Source organism: Cryptomeria japonica, chromosome 1, assembly GCF_030272615.1.
Source record: "Cryptomeria japonica chromosome 1, Sugi_1.0, whole genome shotgun sequence".
In the NCBI taxonomy this organism is placed as follows: Eukaryota; Viridiplantae; Streptophyta; class Pinopsida; order Cupressales; family Cupressaceae; genus Cryptomeria; species Cryptomeria japonica.
The window spans coordinates 181,402,503-181,423,179 of NC_081405.1; positions in this window are offsets into that span (position 1 = coordinate 181,402,503).

Here is a 20,677-nt window from a genome sequence, read left to right on the forward strand (position 1 = left end):
ATTCTTGCCTTTTTGGTTATTTGATTATTTGATATTTAAATGTTTATTTATTTTAAAGATGATTTAATATTTATTTTAAAGATAATTTAATATTTATTTGTTTAGTTTATGATGTGTTTTATATTTATTTGTGATTTGACCTTTATAGGAATTTATTTATTTATTTAATCGCCTATGGTTTAATATTTATTTGGCTTTTAATGTTTATCTAATTCATTAATTCATTTATGAGCCTTTGGTTTATTTAATTTAATTTCCCCATTTGATTTCTTTATTTGTGGCTCACGTTTTATTTATTAGTTTGAATTTTATATTAAGTGGGTTGTATAAATAATAAAATGATAAAACATTCCCACCAAATTGTAAAAGCATGATTTATATTTACCTTACCTACCCTCTTCTCTTATTGGTTGAATTTAAAAAGGGAGGTAAAATTATATTATATGATGGGGTTGGTAAAATATATTATAGATTGGAATATTTTGATTGGTTGAGTTTGATGCTAGGGTTTTTGGTTAATGTTTGTCTTTTTATTTTCTTTTCCGTGAAGTTTTGGGGGTTGGTTCCTCTCTGGAAAATTTTCTCCAGCAAGTTTTCTTCTTGGTTTTGGTTTTTCTTCTCACTTGGATTTTGGCTGGAGCTTGGGTTGGATTTGGTTTGGCTGGTGGAATCTCTTCTTCAGCTTCTTCCATAACACGGGTTGCAGGTTGGAGATGTATTCTACCTTTTTATATTTTATTTTACAGTTTTATTTATTGGGTAATATTATTTTACCCATTAAGTAATTAAAAGGGGGGTAATTTGTATTCTTTTATTTAAAATTTATTTTCACTCCAGGTCAATGGTTTAATTTATTTTACCTACCCTTGGATTTGATTGGCTGGAAGTTTATGGTAGGTAGAAAATATATTTTATTTTCTTGAACTTTGGGAAGGTAGATATGGAATATAATATTTTTGAAATATTTTGATTGGAGCATGGTTTTGCTTGGTTTTGTTTTGTTTTGTTTTATTTTGATAAATAGGCCTTCCTGTGCATTCACGGGGGTTGGCATCTTTGCATTCACGGGGGTTGGCATCTTTGGTGAATGAATTTATGAGATTAATTTGGAGATTTCTGGTGGTTGGATTTAAATTGGTTTAAAGGTTTGGACTGGTGTTTTTTTGGATTTTCAAAAATCAGATTTGGAAGGGATTATTTTATTCTTCTTATTTTTGAGAAATCAAGTTAGAATGTGAGAAATGGTTTCCTGTGGTTTTTCCCTATAATTTTTCCTGTAATTTTTTTCATGTAGTTTTTCCTGTAGGTTAATTTGTTATTTTTTTACTTGTGTGGTACTTTCCAGATTAATTTTTGTACCAGAGGTTTTATTTGAGGGCTGTTATATTTTCTAGATTTGACTTTTATCAGTTTCGATGTATTTGGATGGTCTCATGTATTTGCTCCTCTGCACCATTGTGGACATTAAAGACTCTCTTCCATGTGAATAGGCCATGGATGATTGAGGTGAATATATATGCTATTTTGGACCAGCAAGTGAGTAGGCCTTGTTGTGATGTTATCTTCTATTTGATGACAGCATTTGATGGCTTGATATGCCTTTGTTTATTGCTAGCCAAAAGGATCATTTTGTTATATTGATGTTGTTGTAGCCTTGCATATGTTGTGAGAGTATGTGTGAAAGTTATTGGCTACATTGAGTATTATTTTAATGTATTTATGTTGGTAGAGCCTCTTGTGATGAGTTGTTGGGCTATGTTAGGAGGAGTGGGCTTCCTTGTGATGACCGGGGTCACGAGAGATAGGCTTGCATGAGGTTCCTTGTAAGGATGCATGAAGTCTCGACCACCAGGGCACATTGGAGTTTTCCATGATTTGTAAACAAGTGATAACATTGATAATAAATTTATTGGGATGGGAAAAATATAACTCATTTAAATAAGATAATGAATAGTTTTGAGCCTCATGACTTATATCCTAGGGAGGATGTTTTAGGATAAGTATGAGAATGCTGTGAAGATAGTAAGCTAATCTCCCTTGGTCTCTCATAGGTTGAGATGGCTCCACATGTCCATCAGGCTAGTGCCTTGTGTTATTATGTTATTATGTTATGAGGATGGCTTGTGATGACACTCCACTCTTACATGTGTTCCCCCTTCATGATTTATGGTTATGCTTATTGGATGCATTTATGTCCTGATGAGTTTTACGCCTCTGGGAGTTTATTCTTGTGGCTCTGAGTGAGTTCTTTCTTGAGATTCCTTGTTGGTTAGTCTCTTTGGTTTTGAGTGTGAGCCTAGATGTAGAGTGTGTGTTGGGACCTTGTATCATCTCCTAGCACGGGGGGTGGTTTCTTTGGTTCCACATGGTTGGGTGGTTGGTGCTTTTAAACCATTGGGATGTTCCTGTCTTTGGATTCTTCTTGCATGGATGAGGATGCTTCTTTAGATAGTTCATGGATAATAATTGCAGCAAGAATGTAAATGATGTGTGATTTATGTAATAAAATTCTTATGTAATGGTTGTAAAAGAGATCATGTTTATGATGAATGACTATGTTGTTCTAGATATAGTGATAGATTTTGATTATGATATATGATTGTAATGATGAACCTTGATTTGTGTTGTAACACATTTATATTAAATAAAATGGATGCATGAGATGTGGATAAGTATGGTGGTTTAGAATTTAATGATGCATTTCGTGTTCTTGATAAGCCATATTAAAAGAAAATGGTGTAAATGTTATGACAATGGTATTAGATCAGAAATGATGTCTTTAACTAATGATTTAAGTAGAAGAAATGTTATGTCTTGATAGGATGTATGAGTTTGAGTAATGGTGGAAGATATTCTAGGACATGTTTATGAGTTGTGATTAAATAATTTGAAATTATATTATCATGCTTTGTAGATAGTGATCTAATGATTGAATCAAAATCCTATAATGCTTGGGATGTAATTGAAGGTTCCTTATGAAATATTGTATGGATGTTCTTAGTGAATGAATTTCTAATCTTATTAATGGAAATTACTAGTAAGTGTATGGGAATATGATTAAATGAGTTCTTGTCTTTTAGGAAAGGATTAGAATGTATCATGTGTTATAGTTTAAGAATTATATCTCCATTTGGTGGATGCTATTAGTGGTTATGGAATTAGGATATTGTATCATAGTTTGTGTTGAGATGAATTCATGTAGTTACCTGATTTGTAATGAGATGATTGTTGGTTAATTGATATAGTGTAAGATATTTTATGAGTATTAAATGACCTATGGGTCAAATGATTAAGGATACTTTGTGAGTATTGCATTATGTGCTTCTAGAATCATGATGAAGTAATAAGTATGCTAGGAGCATAGAATTATAAGTTACTATGTAGGTGTTAATTGTAAATTGAAATTATGTCAATGAAATGAAAGGGTTAATCTTGATATATGGATGGTGATGTCCATAGTCGAAGGTTGGCTAAAGGTAATAGGAACATTTGGACTTGGCATATAAAATGAATCTAAGTGAAAAGGGAAATAGATGTGCATTGAAAGATACAATCTCATGTTAAATGAAAGATTAAGTAGATTGCATATCATGAGTGTTAGGTATTGCTATGATGCACCTATGTGTGTATAATGACTAAGATTATGAGGTATTGATCTGGATGAAAGTAAATGTTTATTACTTATGTAGGTAGATTAAGTAATGGCGTTGATATACCCTAGGGAGTTGGTAGTAATGAATTATTGTATTCTGATTGTGTAATTGTTTGAATAGCTTGAGTGAATTATTCTATGTTCATAACACTTAAATGTTGTTGTGTGCTCACTGCATTGCTTAAGTGATGTTATGTGCTGTATTGTTTAAAAAAATAAATTAAATTAGCATGTTTTTAGCTATATTTCTCTCGGGTATTTTGGTGGGCATAATTATAACTTAATCAAACTTGATACTTAATATCGTTAAACCAAACTTAATGTCGGTTAACAGATTAACAATTAATATCAATATCGGTGAAACTTAATGTATGAAACAGAAAGAGAAACAACATCCACAACACATAACACAAAGATTTTAATGTGGAAACCCTATAAGGGGAAAAACCATGGTGGGAAACCTTACCCATAATCAGATGATACTACTGCATATAGTATGTGTATACAAATGGGGTCTTCACATGTAGAAAGGCCAACTGCCTAGAGCACACTACTCAAATGGGAGTCGCAATGACTACAGTAGGATGGTTAAAACCTAGAATAAGGTACTACTCAAAATAGCATCTCCAATGTTGGATTCAGTATCAGTTAAGCTCTTATAATCACCTTCAAACCTTCCTTGAACCTTCTCTATGGTTTGCTCATATGATCTTCAATATTCACAAATACCATGTTACAATACCATACCTTAACCTTACATACCCTATCTCTTCTAACATCTCACAAATGAGATCTTACATATATACAAAACCTAAGACCAGATGTGTAGGTCAACTTACTAAGAATATTAAAATTAAATCAATTACAAAAAAGTCTAGATGTGATGCATCATGTCAGCTCAATACATTTACAAATAAATCATCTCCATAACGTGTCATGCCGATCTGGAATAGATAATGCATACCGGTCCATAACCTTGACCAATCTATCGGTAATAGAAAATATGTCAACTCGATTAGACCATCAACCAAAATACCAAAACCAAGTATCCAAGTCTTTGACATAATTAATTGATCTCCAGATGATAACAAGTTATCCTCAGTGTCGGTGAACAATATAACCTGCTGGTGTATAATATATCAGAGGCTATGCATAAGTCACTGAACTTGCCGGTGAACATAATGTGCCAGTTCAACACTAAACCAATATAACCATAGTGCCAAATCAACAATGTGGATCTCCAGAAGGATATGTGTTGACATCAATGACAAAAATAATGCAACACATCCATAATACCAATAATCTACCCCTTTAGCATTGATGGCAACACTAGATGGAAAAACATCTAAGTGCTAAAATAAAATGCCAAAAACCAAAAACCAACAATCTCCAAAATAGATCAATACCAAAAATCAAAATCAAAATTCAGAGAGTATATATCTCTCCCTGAATGAGTAATGTCTCCAAAGAATAATCTCTCCCCCTAGGATAATATTTTTCCATAGATCTCTCTCCCCCTTTGACATCAAATGCCAAAGCAAATAAATACCTGAACATATAACCAACTAATATGACCAATTAATATAACTAATTACTCCCCCTATGAAGTAGCTCTCCTACATCAAAGTCGGAAAAAATATTTCTCTGTTAGATTTTGCTAGTTTGATGCCAATCTTCAATTGTCCAAGTCTCTACCGGTGGGGGTATTACCCCAAGCTACTCTCTAAGATATTCAAAATTTTCATTAGGTAAAGGCTTAGTAAAGATATCTACAATCTGCTCTTTAGTATTCACATAAACCAATCTTACTTCTTTTTCTTCAACATTCTCTTTCAAAGTTATATTTGATAGAAACATGCTTAGTCTTAGAGTGAAATACCAGAATATTTGATAAATCAATTGCTGCTGAATTATCACAACAAATGATTATAGGTTCTTTGCATTTTACCTTTATGTCTTTCAACATTTGTTTAATCCATAATACCTGAGTAGAATTAGTTGTTGCTGCAACATATTCTGATTCCACTATTGATAATGATGTACAACTCTACTTCTTTCTCAACCATGAAATCAATATACTACCAAGAAAGAATGCACCACCAATGGTACTCTTTCTGTCATCTATATCTCCTGCCTAATTTGCATCGGTGTATGCACATAAATTAAAATTTTCATCTTTAGGATACCTTAAACCAAGATTTGTTGTTCCTTGTAGATACTGAGAAATCATTTTTACTATTGATTCATGATTTTCTTTAGGATTACTCTGAAATCTTGAAACAATACATACTACATTCATTATATCAGGTCTTGTTTGTGTTAAATACAATAAACCTCCAATCATAGATTTGTATCTTGTCAGATTAATAGGAGCCGAATCATCCTTCAATATCAATTTATCAGTTGTAGTCATAGGAGTACTTACTGGTTTAGAGTTTTCCATACCAAATTTCTTCAATAGTTCATTCAAGTATTTTGTTTGACATATGAATATACCTCTATCAGTCTTTGAAATTTGCAATCCTAAAAAGAATTTTATCTCCCCAATCATAGACATTTCAAATTCTTCCTGCATCTTGTTAGCAAAGTCTTTACACAATCCATCTTCTCCTCCAAAAATGATATCATCAACAAAAAATTTAATAACCAAGATGTCATCATTAGTCACTTTGAAATATAAGTTGCTATCAGCATTAGCTTTAGTGTAACCAAGCTTCAAAATATATTTGTCCAATCTAGCATACCAAGCTCTAGGAGCTTCCTTCAATCCATACAAAGCTTTCCTTAATCTACAAACCATGTCCTTATCATTTGTTAATGAAAGTACATTAGGTTGCTCAATGTAAACTTCCTCTTCAAATTCACCATTCAGAAATGCACATTTTACATCCATTTGATATACTTTATAGTTCTTATGAGTTGCAAATGCAAGAAATAATATGATTGCCTCAATTCTAGCTACCGGTGCAAAGGTTTCATTATAATCAATTCCGTCTTTCTGTGAATATCCTTTACACACTAATATTTCTTTGTTTATGATTACCTTACCATCTTCATTAAGTTTATTTAGGAATACCCATTTAGTTCCAATTACATTTTTGTCTTTAGGTTGGGGAACTAATGTCCATGTATTGCTCTTTTCAATTTGTTCTAGTTCATCTTCCATTGCTTTAATCTAATTTTCATCTTGACAAGCTTCAATAACAGATGTTGGTTCAATTTGAGAAATTAAGCATACCTCTTCATTTGCCAGTCTTCCTCTTGTCATGACACCTTGATACTTATTCCCAATTCTCTGGTTTTTTGAGTGATTCAGTCTTACATACCTAGGTTTATTCACATGATGTTGTTCTTCAATCATTGTGGAATTCTCTGATGATGTCAGTGTGACTGGATCCACACGCTATACCGATGCACTTTGTATAGGTTCATTTATGATCATCTCAACTGCCAATTCAGAATCTACAGACCTTGAATTTCCTCTAAAGTGTTCATCTATCTTCACATTAGCACTCTTAATGATTTTTTGCAATCTTTTATTAAAACATCTATATGCCTTTCTCTTGGATGAATAACCAAGAAATATTCCTTCATCACTTCTAGGATCAAATTTACCAACATACTCATCTCTCCTAATATAGTATTTGCTTCCAAAAATTTTGAAGTATTTAAGAGTAGGAGTATTACCAAACCATAGTTCATAAGGGGTCTTACCAATTTCCCCTTTGATGTGAACTCTGTTGAAAGTGTAAACCTTTGTATTCACTTCTTCTCTCCAATACACATGAGGTAGATTTTCTTCCAATATCATGCTTCTAGCTACTTCCAGAATAGTTTTGTTCTTCCTTTCCAAAAATTTCATTTTGCTGAGGTGTCTGGGGTGCTGATAGTTGTCTTCTGATTCCATTTACTTCACAAAATGTATTAAATTCTTTAGATGTAAATTCTCCTACTTGATCAGATCTCAAATATTTGATTTTCTTACCAGTTTCAATTTTCTACCATTTCCTTGAATAGTTTGAATTTTCCAAAAGCTTCTAATTTCTCCCTGAGAAAAGTAACCCAAAACATTCTAGAATAATCATCAATAATTAGCATAAAGTATCTATCTCCCTTAAGACTTCTTGTTCTTGCTGGACCATACAAGTCAGTATGAATTAAATCAAGAACATTATTGGATTTCTTAGAAATACTCTTAAAAGTTATTCTAACTTGCTTTCCCATTTGACATTCCTTACATACCATATTATGAGGTTTCACAGTCTTAGGTAAATCCCTTACTGCCTTAGTTGAATTAATCTTTACAATGCAATCAAAATTTACATGACAAAGTCTCTTGTGCCATAACCAACTTTCATCAATATGTGCAATCAAGCATGTCTTATCACTATTGTTCAAATGAAAGATATTACCTTTAGTCTTATTATCGGTTGCAATCTCCAATCTAGTTCTATTCATGATTTTGCATTTACCATTCTCGAGCTATAAGTAAAATACCTTTTCAACTAATTGACCAACACTCGAAAGATTATGCTTCAAACCTTCAACATAACAAACATTGTCAGTATCGTACTTACCATCCAAAGATATAATGCCTTTTCCTTTGATTGAACAATCTTTATCATCACCAAATCTTACTAGATCCCCACTATATTCCTGAAAAGATAAGAATTTACTTTTATCACCAGTCATATGATGTGAACATCCAAAATCTGTGATCCATTCATCCTTTTCTTCAATTTTAGTTGCCAGGGCCTGCTCTACCGGTGGAACAGTAGGTGTCGGTTGATCTTCTTTTATTGCAACAAAAGCCCATCCATTGTCTGTCGGTTCTTTATCAGAATCATGAGTAACTCATTCATCAACATAGTAACAAGATTTATCTCTGTTCTTCTTAAATTTGTATCTCTGATATTCAGGGTTAGGCTTATATGTTCTTTTTGCTTCCTCTCTCAATCTTGCATGTTTGTCAGGACATCTAGATGCCATATGACCAACTTTATTGTAATTAAAACATTTAAATAGCGCTTTACCTTCATACTTACTTCCAACTGGACCTTTAGGCATTTTCCTTGCAAATCGTGCTTCAAGTTCTTCTAGTTCTTCATTTTCCCTTCTGATATCTTCAAGTTCTCTTGCATACAGTGCTTTCCAATTAGATTTGTCAAATGATGATGATGATGCTACAGATGATGATGCTCTGAAGGCTAAATATGTCTTAATTGTAGCACCAAGACCAAATTCCTCAAGCTCAAATGCTGGAAGTTTTCCAATCAAGGTATCCCTAGATACTAATGTATTAGGCATTGTTCTCAACTCACTAATAGTAGTTGCTTTCAATTTGTATGCTAGTGGTAGTGCTCTTAAAAATTTAGAAACAATTTCATCTTCACTTAAGGATCCTCCACAACATTGTATTCCTAAAACAATTTCATTAACTCTTCCAATAAAAGCAGAAATTCTTTCATCTTCTTCCATTTTCAAATTTTCATACCTAACCCAGAAACATTCCAGTTTTGCAATTTTGATAGTGGTATCTCCTTCATTAAATGTCTCCAATTTATCCTTAATAGCTTTAGCAGTAGATCAGTCTGATATTCCCATGATTTGTTGATCTGATAATGCTCTCAAAAGTGCTTCTCTTGCTTTGCAATCATTTTCTTGATCTTTACCCAATATTGGTGGATGAGGTTGATTCGGTGTAGGACCAACATAGCCATTCTTTGTAACTTCCCATATGTCTCTTCCAATGCAATTTTGATGTGTCTCCATTATGATCTTCCATATACCATAGTTAGTACCATCAATTTTTGGACTGTCCTTCCTAAAAATGTTTGTTGCCATAGAATCTCCTCAAGCTATTAGGCTTCTGCAAAAAGAGGACTTGGCTCTGATACCAATTGTTAGGAACTAGAAGGAAATTGAGAGGGGGGGGGGGTTGAATCAGTTGTCTATAATTTACAACCCAATTAACTTAATCAAACTTGATACTTAATACCAGTAAACCAAAGTTAATGTCGGTTAACAGATTAACAGTTAATATCAATGCCAGTGAAACTTAATGTATGAAACAGAAAGAGAAACAACATCCACAACACATAACCCAAATATTTTAATGTGGAAACCCTATAAGGAGAAAAACCATAGTGGGAAACCTTACCCACAATCAGATGATACTACTACAGATAATATGTGTATACAAATGAGGTCTGCACATGCAGAAAGGCCAACTACCTAGAGCACATTGCTCAAATGGGAGTCGCAATGACTATAGTAGGATGGTTAAATCCTAGAATAATGTACTAGTCAAAATAGCATCTCCATTGCTCGATTCAGTAATGATTAAGCTTTGATAATCACCTTGAAACCTTCCTTGAACCTTGTCTATGGTCTGCCCAAATGATCTTCAATATTCGCACATACCATGTTACAATACCATACCATAACCTTACATACCCTATCTCTTCGAACATCTCACAAATGAGATATTACATATATAAAAAACCTAAGACTAGATGTGTAGGTTGGCTTACTAAGAATATTACAATTAAATCAATTACAAATAAGTCTAGATGTGATGCATCATGTCAGCTCAATACATTTACAAATAAATCATCTCCATAATGTATCATGCTGATCTAGAATAGATAATGTATACCGGTCCATAACCTTGACCAATCTTCTGGTAACAACAAATATGTCAACTCGATTAGACCATCAACCAAAATACCAAAATGAAGTATCCAAACCATGTATTTGACATAATTAAGTGATCTCCATATGATAACAAGTCATCCTCAGTGCCAGTGAACAATATAACTTGTCGGTGGAAAATATATTGGTGACTATGCATAAGTCACTAAACTTGTCAGTGAACACAATGCGTCTGTTCAACAGTAAACCAATATAACCATAGTGCCAAATCAGCAATATAGATCTCCAGAAGGATAAGTGTTGACATCAATGATAAAACTAATGCAACACATCGATAATACCAACATAGGGTTCATTAAGGGAAGATACATCCTTGAAAATTTAATCACCAGCTGGGAGGCCATGGACTGGGTAAATATATCTGGTCAAAATGCGGCCATGTTCCTTCTAGACTTCAAGAAGGCATATGATAGGGTGGAATGGGAGTTCATTCTGATGATGCTAGAAGCATTTGGTTTTCCAGTGGAATTCTACAAATGGGTGAAGATTCTCCTCAAAGATGCATCAAATCAGGTGGAAATTAATGGATCCCTCTCACAAATTATCACTCTGAGCAGGTCTATTAGACAAGGCTGCCCTCTAGCCCTTGCTCTCTTTGTTATTGTTTTGGATGCCCTGTACTATATCCTAAGAGATTTTACCATCTCCCCTAAACTAAAAGGTGTCAAACTTCCTAATAGATCTGAGCTGATTAATGCACAATTTGCAGATGACACTACACTCTTTATCGAACTCAACAAACCAAATATGGAGGCATTGGAGTGCAAAATTAAGTTTTTAGGGGAGGTTTCAGGAGCTAAAATATCTTAGGAAAAATCCACCATGCTTGGTTGGAAGGATCAGCATCCAAAGTGGTTGCAATAGTTTGGGGTCCAATGGGGGGGACAAATAGGATTGCCAGATATTTGGGAATTCCTTTGGTCACCTCACCATCTCTCAAGGAGATGTGGTTATGGGTTAGAAGCAAGATAGACAAGAATCTCAATAAGTGGAATAATAGGTATCTCTCGCTTGCCGAAAGAGTGCAGGTGTGTCAAAAATCATTATCTTTCTACAACATCTATTACTCCTAGGTGTGGATGTTCTCCAACTATCAAATCTTGGAAATTCAAAAAACCATCAGGTTTGTTAAATGGGAGTGGTGTCATAGAGAAAAGAGTTTGGGAGGACTAGGGTTAAAAGATTTGAGAATTCAAGGGACTGCACTTGCGGCAAAATGGATCTTCCGAGCATTCGATGGTAATGAACCATGGAAAATTCTGGTAAGAAACAACATCCTGAGAGCTATCCCAAAAAAGGCCAAACCTTGGAAATCCCTACCCTTTTGTGACCTAGTGGCTGGAGACTCTGCAGTGTCAGTGCAGGGCTCGAGTGTCTTTAAGTCCATTTGGAAAGCCTAGGAAACTATTAGACCTTTCATCAGCAATAATAGGGTCAGCAACAATGAATTCATCCATGGGGATAGATCCATTTGGTGGAACCTCCTTCACTCTTCTATCCCTCTTGCTCTTACGCAAGGGTGCTTTGCTAAAGCCTGGGCCACTAAAGGCATTTGCTTTTTTAGAGATATTATTGAGGATGAAAGGCTTCTTAGCTGGGAAACCCTTAAAGGTAGATTTTATTTGTAAGATTCCCACAAGCGAACCTATAACATGATGAAAAAAGCATGCGCAAACCTTCAGTTGCCCAAGAATTGCAAGAGTAGTAATGATAATTGTAAGGATTGTATGTGGAATAAAACTATCCTTGTGTCTAATATCAAAGCTATCAATATTTATAATACTCTAACTTATGATGAATCCATTATACTATATGTTAACAAGCTTTGGTTTGCAGATTTTTCAGTGAAATAGTGGCAGAAGGTGTTTTCAAGAGTATGGAGTAGTCCTATTACACCCAAGGAAAAATGTTTTAAATGACTTATGATAATCAATAGGCTACCTTTCAGAAAAGATCATAATAATTGTGATATTTGTAATGTATGCAGTGTTCCTAATTCTTTTAGATACATTTTCTTTGAATGTAGTATTGCTAGAGAAATTTGGTTGGTATTTGGTATTTCTATTCCTAACCAATTTATTGTGCTAGATGTTCTAATTGGGTATATTAAGGGTCTGAAAAAGGATACTAATTTATTTTGGCATATTCTTTCCACTGAAATTTTATGGTACATATGGAAAATCAGAAATAAAGACAAATTTCAAGGTATAGTTAGGGCCCTTACTGAGTCATTTCGTGGACTCACCCTTCACCGTATTTTTTTGCAAGACTTTGTGACAATGAATATTGAGAAGCAAAAATTCCTTAGATTCATTAAGGATGGAAATACAAAGATGTACCTTCATGAGATGGAGAATGGATACAAATGGAGATAGGCAGCAGGAGGAGAACAAGATGTTGATCTAGCAATGGAGAGCCTTGGACTAGAGGTTTCCATAGTCAGAGACCCAATTAAAGACTAGATTCAGATGCTCTCACAATTACTCGAAGGCAAACAAGATGTGTGGATGGAGGGTCCCCGGGGGTGGACGACCTAGATGGAAACAAATCAAGAACAAACACTGATTTGATTTGGCCTTAGCAATTCAGTACTTTGAATATGCGTATTTTGTAAATTTTGTATTGAAGCATATGCTTTCTAGTCATATATGCATAACTTTGTGCATTTTTGTATATAGTCTGAAGTAGTCTTCTAGATTTGCGTAGTTTGTTACTGGATCTGTGGTCCATGTAGACATATCTTTGATCATTTTCGCTTATATGCAATATAAAAAATAAAAAGTAAAAAATATTTACAAGGCAAATGAATTAATCCTAGTGCCTCAAAATTGCAGCAGATGCCAAGGAATGGAGGTGTGGGTGGTGGAGGAGCCACCCCCAGTGGACTCTATCCCCCTACATGGAAGTACCACCCATGGTGGACTCCCCACGAACCTGGGAAGCCTCCCACCATGCATGGGGCAATCTACACAATGGTGGCAAGGCTCCCACCAACCTAGATGAGCCCACACCAATGGGTACACCACTACAAAAAAATAGAATACACCCTTAAAAAAAAAAATCAAATGAAAAAATAATACAACAGAAGGAAATGTAAACAATTAAATAAATTAAACACAAAACCAACATGAAAAAGGAAACACACAACCAGATCTTTCCAGTACAACCAGGTAAACATGGGCATCCATACCAGGCAAAACGAAATGCTCCGTCCCAATAGAAGACTTAAGGAATTAAAATATATCCGTAAATTTCTTTCAAACAATCCCATGTTTAGATTCTTTAGTGAGTTCAATCATGAAATCTTGCATATTGAGCTCAACCTACAATTTGAAACTATAGAAGCAGTAAATCTCAAAAAGATAATCAAAACTTTTCTAGATAGCAAAAACATGCAATAGTTAGAACAAGACTTCCAAAAACAAGATTGAATATTTTCAAAACCATCAAAAAATCACAATGCAAAAAGGATTAAGTCACTATCTTGTTCACAATCCAAATTGAATCACTTGTTGAGGAGGCAATTAAAAGCTTCAATCACACACAATTTCAACTCTATGCATCAATCCATCTCCAATGCAAGACACACATTGCACTCGAACTTCTTGTAAAAATGCCTGCTATTTTCCCAAAAGAACCCTCTTCCAAAAATTGTCCATGCATGAAAAATCAAAATCCCTAAACTCCATAATTGAAAGAAACTCCAAGAAAAACCAATAAATAAAAAGGGTCAGAAACTTACAAAAATCACCCCCAAAAGCAAGACTCAAAGAGGAATTAAAATCCTCTTTAAAATTTAATTTTAGAAACTACTTATTCAAAACTCAACATTATATAATTATTATTATTAATAATTTAGATAATTCTTTATTTAAAAACACAAGTTATTTCATTAAATTATATTAACATTGATAAAACATGCATACATTTAAATATTAATTTTAATATATTTATAATTGGTTACCCTTTAATAATTAAATATATCATTATTTAATGTTACCTATCCTATACTTAGGATAGATTAATGCACCAAGGGGTTTTGTTTTAATTAAACCCCACATTAATAACACAAGGACAAAAATACATTAACAAGTCACAATAGAGAACATAGGGTAATTAATTTATCACAAAACAACCAAGATATACTTGAATACAAAATCACACACAATTCCTAACACAAAGATGCCTAATAGGGTATACGTTCTTGGATGAGGTGAGGGCCATATAGTTATCTCCAACAACTGCCATTAGGATAGAGGCACACTCAGACCTATGAAGCCAGGTGGAGTTGATGCCTAGTACCTGCATCCTATATAAAAGAACATGTCTATATCAATCAAATAAAATATACCAAACACACCTAGTGAGAAGGAGTCGCAACATTGTATGGCTCTCACAAGTGTGAAATGCGACGTCATCCCTCTCACCCTAAAGAGAATCACATAACACATAACATATGATAACAAATTCTACAATCATGTAAAATAAAGCTTCAATAATCATGTAAAATAATGCATCATATAAGGGCTAGTCCATAATAACCATCACAATGCCTGAATATCAATATTTTAACCAATCAAGAATAGGTTCTAACATCACTATATGATAATCCAAAATATAAAATCCTCATCAACAATAATAAATTCTTAATCACAGACATAATATCCATGGCCATCATAAATGCATAAATCTTAGCATAATCATCTTACTTAGACCCAAGCTTCTAAAATAGGTGTCACAAAGGGGCATTACATTCCCCCCCCCAGAACTTATCTTACTCCTGGAAGTCACAAAAAAAGATATGTACAACCTAGTTCTGGAACTTATTCAGATAAAACCAAATTATGCACTTCTACTTTGAATAAACAATTCAGCAACATAACCATCCACTTAGGAATAGATTTCACAAATAGATAGGAATATCATTATTCAAATATTTCATCCTTTGCCTATCTCAAGGTCAAGTAGTCAAAATAATCTTTCTATATACATATTCCTCTATGATTCAAGATTAATGCATATAATATGGGATTCAATAGATAAATCACTTCTCATTACTACAATTGACATGCTATTTCACTTAATAAATGATAAGAGATCATCATTTCAACACATATTTCAATAGAATCTAATATCACTTTATCAATCTTCATCTCACAAAAACATCTATAGGATTCCAAACACAATAACTTCCACTTTTCAATTATAGAACACCTCTTAACATCTATAAATGCAGATGAATCAATATTCATATTAAAGGTACACTAACCAAAGAGCATAGTCTCAACCAAGAAAAGGGAATGGACTAAGACCTCTATTACACATCCTTAATACAAGTTCACTCAATAATTCATTCATAAGAACACTTACTAAATAATTACACGCAAGGCATACATGATCACATGTGCATTTCATCATGAATATCCTATCTTACTTCCATCAACCATTACTATTACCATCCATTATCCAACATGCATACAATCCAAAACTGAGACGAACAATAATAAACATTCAGAATGACCACCAAAAGGAGGAAGAAAATCCCAAGTGGGAAAATAATCAAATTCAATAACAAAATAATGAAAATGTTGCAACTATGATCAACAAATAAAATGTGTCAAGAGTCACCAAGAATAAGAATAAAGAAATTTTTAGTAGCCACTCATGAAATAAGAAAAACAAAAAGTCCATGCTAGCCCCATGCATCAACGTGCAAAACACAAAATACAATTAATGAAAAAACCAAATGAGGTGACTATTTCTTGGGATCTAAGAACACTGAGAGGGGAGGGGCTGAATTAGTGTTCTACCAGAATGGAGAAATTTAACCTTATTAATACAACAACTTAGAAACCAGTAAACATAAAAGAATATAACAATAAGCAAGAATGCAATCACACAGATAAACACCATAACACCATAGATTTATATGTGGAAAACCTCAAAGAGGAAAAACCACACTAAGATTGGAGACCCACAATATCTATCCACTAATTAGATGAATAAATATTACAATAAGAGGCCTGCACATGCAGGAAGGCCAACAGTCTAGAGCACGCTGCTCATCACTAAAGGAGTCTCACTGATTACATAAAACATTAGACAACAATCCAAAATGAAGATTGAACTATAAGTATATAGCATCTCCCATGCCTGAGTATAGTTCTGGTTAAGCTCAATACCGGAGGCCTAAAACCTCTTCCACAAACCCAATTCGATCACCTATGATTGACCAAGTCCTCTGCTTGAATGATTATTACATTATTCTCTTACATACATAATCTCCTATCTTCTCCTATACTACTTGATATACAATGAGATCATACACACATATATACAAACCATTGACCTTAAACAATTAGGTTGGCCACCTAAAAGATAATACAATAAATTCATAATGGGTTGGCCAAAGACCGAAACAACATAAACCAATCAATGAATCCAGCCAGTAACATATCAACCCACTTATGCATAATATCAAAAGGTCTTCAACACAGCTCTGCCAGTGAAATCCTCATTGGTAACCAAAAGGCTTACTAGAACAAGTTTTAGCTTCCAGATCATCAAATCCCAAACCAACTGACTGTGATACACATCAGGAACACATGAATTGTTGGTATTATGCATGACTTCGTCATGTGTTGCATTGGTTTTGTCATTGATGTCAACACTTATCTTTTTGGAGGTCTACATTGTTGATTTCGCACTCTGGTTATATTGGTTTATTGATGAACCAACACATTGTGGTCCCAACATGGATATTGGCTTATGCACAGTTATCGGTATATGTTTCACCGATAGCTCAGGAAGTTGATGATGACTTGTTATCATCTGGAGATTATTTGGTTATGTCAAAGACATGGATTGGATGTTTGCATTTGGCATTTTTCATATTGGTCTGATCAGGTTCACATATTCACCCCACCGACAGAGACTTAAATGATGCTAGTTCCTAACATGAATAATCAATCCAAACCAATTCCACAGACCAAAGCATACTAGAGTATACTAGATCGACATGAACAAATGCAACTAAAAACCAAACATCCTACCGAGACCAATCGGATACCAGCAAATAGCCAAAGCAGCTACTGTTGACATCAATGACAAACATCATTGCAACACATAATCAATTCCTCCAAATTGCCAACAATCTCCCCCTTTGGATTGATGGCAACACTAGATGTGAAAAACATCTAAGTGCCTAGAAATGCCAAACAAGTCTCCCACAACATGATATGACACTAAGATTCTAAAAAATATATTTGGTTCAAAACCAAACTCCCCCAATGGGATACAACCAATCTAAAATTATGTTGCTCCAATAATCTCCCCCTTAGACTAATATCTCTGTTAAGCTCTGTTTATCACATAAATATCTCTCTCCCTTAATGTATGTATTTCTTTATGTTTTTCATATGAATATCTCTCCCCCTTTGACATCAATGCCAAAAATTTGACATAAATATCAAAGCAAAATCATAAACCACTGAATCACAAGACTAACTAATCCCCCTGAGTAGTAGCATCACCACATCAATCTAGTCACCACATCAACCTAGAATGAAAGATAGAATGATAATGCATATTGGATTGATACCAATCAACATCACTTAGTTCTCTACCAAAGGGGCAGAAAACCTCAACCTATCTCTCAAATGCTCAAATGATTCCACAAACCAATTTGACTTCATTTTCTCGCACCAATTCCTTCAAAAAACTATACTTGATAAAAATACCGGATTCTTGGATATTTCAATAGCATCAAAGTTATTACAGTGAATAACTACTGATACATTATAATCTAGCTTTATATCCTTCAACATATATAACTCGTGTACAGTTAGTAGCAATAGCAACATACTCAACTTCAACAATAGACAAGGAAGTACATGACTGTTTCCGCTTACACATGAAACAAGATTCTTTCCAAGAAAGAAATCTTCCTTGGATGAGCCTATCTGGTTACCTATATCTTTAGCCCAATCCAGATATGAACATGCTCAAAGTGTAAAGTCATCATAAAACCAAAAACCATACCAGATAATCCTTGAAAATATCTGAAAATCCTAGCTACTGGAGCAAGGATTCAACATTATCAATTCCTTCCTTTTGAGATTAACCATTGCAAACCAATCAAACCTAGTTCCAATAACATCCAAGACCATGTGTTGTCCATTTCCTCTTCCATATATTTCATCCAACATTCATCTTTACATGCTTTAGTTACTGATACTAGTATAATTAAAGAAATTAAGCATACCTCATCATCTACCAACCTTCTTCTTGTCCAATTATTTGATCTACTGAATGTTTCAACCTTACATACCTAGGAATCTTCTGACTCTTTGTTCCTCTTCCTTGATCTTCAGTTACTGTTGAATGTTTTGATACTTCCGGAGTAACTGGTTCATCATTTTTTTTTGGTAAAGGTGTTACCAGTTCAGTTAAGACCATTTCCACTACCGGTTCTTGCTCATAAATTCAGATTTGACTTCTATTCTGCTCATCCATCTTGTCATTATTTCTCTCCATAATTCTCTGCAATCTCTTTTTATAAAATCTATATTCTTTTCTTTCATTAGAATAACCAAGAAATATTCCTTCATCACATCTAGGATCAAACTTGCCAATGAAATCATCTCTCTTGATATAACATTTACTACCAAATATTCTGAAGTACTTAACTGTAGATGTATGACCAAATCATAACTCATAAAGTGACTTACCGGGAAACCAAATTAGATCCAAGATCCAACAAATCTTTGTTGTTTAACCTTCAAAATGACTTCCAAAGATCTGAAACAGGCTTTCAGACCACTACAAGGGGCAATGCAAGATCTGTCATCAATTTGCCTCCTCCTAAGGAAAATACCTTAGTTACCAGATGAGTTTCCTGCCGGTGTAGGAACATTCTGCTGTGCCGGTTGAGTAATCAGGATATATCCTTTAGCCAAATGAACATCTGGGGAAATTGAATCTACTAGTTGAGCCTCAGACTTCATAACCCACTTCTTCTCATGCTCTTTCCAAGTGTCATCAACCTTCTGCTTTCCCTTCTCATTAGATTCATCACTTCCTATCAGTAGGTTCTTGCTTATGCAAAATTTAGCAATATGTCCTACTCTGTTGCATGTGTAACAATTGACATTGTTCTTCTGAATTGCCTTACCGTAACCTTGACCATTCCTTGACCTGCATTGATTAGCCAAATGTCCAAACTTTCCACATGCATGACATTTCACATTCATTCTACATTATTTTGTCCTATGACCATACTTCTTACAATTTGAACATTGACCGGGAACTACATTATTATTTTGATTTTCTCTATTTCTACAATGTCTAGCCATATGACTAAATATATTGCAAACAAAGCATCTACCATTAAATTTATATGCTTTGGGTTTCCTTACAGGTGACCTCATATTACAATTGACCTTCTGATCTTCATTTGCAATACTAGAGCTTTCTCCATGCTTAAATCCAAGACCTCTAGTGTCTCCAATGTCCCTTTGATCTTTCAATAATTCATCAAGCTTAGAAGAACTAACCTTGAAATTATCTTTGTATTCATTTACAATACTCAGATCATCTCCTAGGATTGTTACCATTCTTTCCAATTCTTGCTCATTGTGCTATGATTGCACCAATTTAATTCTCAACACGTCATTTTCATGAACCAACTAGATGAATTCCTCAGATCCGTCTTTCAAAGATATAGCAATATTTTCTTCATTCTTCTTCTAGTCTTCAATCTCCTTTGACATCCTCATAGTTAGGACTTGCATTTTATTCTTGATGACCATATTCTGCCAACATAGCTTCTAACATTGTTCCTTAAGGGCATCCTTCTCTTCATCATCCTATATTTGTAAAATTTCCTTCCTTTTAGCTTGGGAAGATGACAACCTCTCCCATAGAGTAAAAATGTATTCCTTCATAGATCTCAACTCATCTTGCATCTTCATGTTCCTCAATCTTTCAACATCATAGTCTTCAAGTGCTACTTGAAGTTCCTTCCTTAAACTTATCTCCATAGATTTCAGAAACAAGATCTTCCTCAAGATGTTAGACTTACTCTAAGGCACCAAGATTTGATACCAATTGTTGGTATCCAAGAACACTAAGAGGGGGGGGGGGATCAATGTTCCATTAGAATGGATAATTTTAACCTTATTAATACAACAACTTAGAAACTGGTAAACATAAAAGCATAAAACAATAAGAAACGATGCATTCACAAAGATAAACACTTTAACACCATAGATTTATGTGGAAAACCTCAAAGAGGAAAAATCACAATGGGAT